Below are 3,119 nucleotides of genomic sequence, written 5' to 3'. Positions count from 1 at the left end.
ACTGAGGCAGCTGAGGTAGCTGAGGCGGCTGAGGCAAAGGGCAGGTGAGCGGCAGGTAAGCGAGGAAGGAAGGAGCAGGCAAGCTCCTTATTCACCTGTTCACCCCCTTTTACAGCACAGTGCCCGAGGCTAATGCTCTCATTGGCCACACAATCACCCAATCACCTCTGGCAATCACCCAAACATACCCACAAAAGGCAGACCCCACAGGCTGCTCTCCTCCAAACATGGGGGGCGCAGACGCCTTGCACGCGACAGGGGCGTGGGCCTTATGGAGCCCCTCTCATGCCACCAGACTAAACCAGACTGGGCTGTCTGGGTTCCTTTTGTGCTGCTTTCTTGCCTCTGGCTGCAATGCAGACAGGCAGTAAACATGTCTGGACAGGACAGGACATGCTCAAGCCCAGTTTGTGACCCCTGGGACTCTCCACCACAAGGACTATGGCACAGACCCTGCCAGGCTCCTGAGGATGGACAAGGAGGCAATGAGGCCAATACAGCCTGGGCTACAATGCAGCACAAACTGGATCCCCTTGATGCTCCTGGGACTCACTGGATCCCTTCCAATTGGGACATGGATACTCTGAACCCCTCCCAGTACACACTGTGCTCCTTCCCAGTACTTGCTGGACCCTTGACACCATCCCAGGGCACTCTGGGACATTTCCTAGTACAAATCAGACCTCCTGATCACCTCCAAGCTAGACCAGGCCACACACCAGTACAGACTGCTTTGGTTTTCCCTTTCTCAGTTCAGTCCTGGCTCTCTACCACTGCTAATTGCTATTGTAGCCCACTCCCTGTGCCCCTCTCAGCACAGCCTGGCCTCTGTCCCAGCACAAACTGGATCCTCAGACACCTTCCCCATACTCACTTGGCCCAGTCCCATTACAAACTGGATCCCCTGATCCGCTCCCAATGCACCTTGAGCCTCTCACACTCTCTCTAGCCAGTGTCCCCAAGCCCTATATGCCTAACCACTGCTCCTCCTCTGACCTCAGGCCCCTGCTCTACCCAAAAGGAGCTGAGTCCATTCCTCACCTCACCCCTTCAACCTCAGTCCCCCCATAAACCATCCCTGCCCCTAATTCTACCTCCATTGCTCATCCTGGCCCCAGCCTTTACCCTTTGCATTGACCACTTGGCCTTAACTGCAGGACTCAGCCCAGCCCCAACCCAATCCCTGCTCCTCACAGCTGGCCCTCACCTGAACCCTGCCCAGCACCATCAAGAGGGCACCAAAGGCTCTCCTCAGCCTTTGCCTGGGCCCCAGCACTCAAAGGCATCTCGGAGCCTTCAGCCTTCCCATGGGCACCTCAGCCTCAAACCTCCTTCCTGTGCTCTGAACTCTCACCTGTAACCCATTTCCACCCCTGACTGACTCTGCTTGGCCTCTGGCACAGGGCAAGGGCTATGAGCCACAGGAGCAGCCACATGGCCTTGAAAGAGGAGGTCTGGAGGAAGAAGATCTGCCATGATAGACTTTGGAGGCTCTCCATAAGAAGCTGCAGGCTCAGGGAGTGCTGCACTCCTGCCTCAAGGCTGCTGTGAGCTGCTGGAGCTTTCTTGGGTGTGGGCAGAGAAAGAAGCCTTTAGGAAGTGCAGCTTGGAAGGTTCAGGCTGGGGCTGAGGACAGAAATGTCACTCAAAGGGTAAAGCTGTGGTGCAAGAAGGGAGCCAGGAGTGTGGGCAGCCCATGTCTGGCTGTGTGCCAAGGCAACTCCAGCAAGGGTGGAGAGCCCTGAGGGAAGGAGTGGAACTGTCAGGAGGAGAGCTGGCTGGGGAAGCAAGATGGGAGCCTGAAGGGCAAGAGGTGCAGGCATGGGACAGCACAGGACAGGCTGCAGTGGGGATGGCCAAGGGCTCTGGCCAGGCTGAAAGGCCCAAGAGGATTGAGCTCTTTGTCCCCTTGGCTCTGGCAGTTGCTTCTGCTGCCACGGCTGGGGAGATGAAACCTTGTCTTGAGGCTCTCAGCATCTGCCTTGGCAAGGTCTCAGGGTCAGGGCTTGGCCTTTCTGCTTCACAAACCAAGCCCAGGCTTTTCTGGCCTGCACTTTGCCTTTGCCTCCCTGCACTCATGGCCTCCAAGGAGCTGCTCTAACAAGTCCCTGGGGAGGCTTTGTCAGGAACAACCCTCAGTGGGGCCCATCAAAGCTTCAAGGTTCTTTGAGTTTTTCTTCTGCCTTAGACTCCTTGAGAGGTCTCTTCAGTCTCCTGGCAGCTCCTCAAGTTCATGCAATGAGCCCCAAGTGCCCTCAGGAGCTGTTTTTCTCTCTGCAGTTATCTACAAGCTGTCAGAACACAGCAAACACAGCTCAGTGCTCATGGCAAAGGGAAGTATTTGATTATCTCTCAGGTGAGAGGAGAGTGAGAGCAGCACCCAGCAAGTGAGAATGCTGCAGGCTGTCTGCTCAGGAGGTCTGGCCTGGCAGGAGAAGCTGTCCCTTGAGGGCTGAAATTGAATGGGCAACTTCACTGCCCACCCTCCCAACCTCCCCATGCCTCTCACTGCCCACCTGGCGCTTCCCTCACTGCTCCTTGCATCAGACTTCTGCACTGTTCCTGCCATTTTGTCTTTAACTGCCATACTACTGTGGCCTTGTGTGAATTCCTTCCTGCATCTGTAAAGGCAGTGACCACGTTCTGCAGAGCAGCAAAGGACTGTTTTGGCTTAGCTATCCAGCTCTGCTGACCCATCCATTGAAGCGTGTCAGACTTTAATGCCTGCAGAGAAATGTGCCCTGAGGAGTTCAGAAGACTGCTCTGCAGCTCCTCTGACTGCTGCAAGAACCATTCTCGGTCCTCTTGTTTGGTTGGAAGTCTTATGGTACCAGGTTCAGTTCTGGCAGTGTCCAATACTCACCTCCTGCCCTTTTTAATCAGTTGAGCCATCATCTCAACCTGTGTTTCTACTGTTTCCCATGGCTGCATAGGTGCAAACAGCCATTCTAGAACACACAGTCGCTCCCTGTTCTGGTTTTGCACTGCGTGGTGGCTGCACAAACACAGTGCATGCCTGCGGAGGCAGGAATGGGCAAGTCAAGAGACGACTCAATATGAGTTAGTGCATTGCCAGCATCAGGCTGTTTATGGTCGGTGCATAGGTGTGCTAGTTGGAG

This window comes from Pogoniulus pusillus, unplaced genomic scaffold, assembly GCF_015220805.1.
Source record: "Pogoniulus pusillus isolate bPogPus1 unplaced genomic scaffold, bPogPus1.pri scaffold_47_arrow_ctg1, whole genome shotgun sequence".
NCBI classification, from domain to species: Eukaryota; Metazoa; Chordata; class Aves; order Piciformes; family Lybiidae; genus Pogoniulus; species Pogoniulus pusillus.
Note: the sequence above shows the minus strand (reverse complement) of the source record.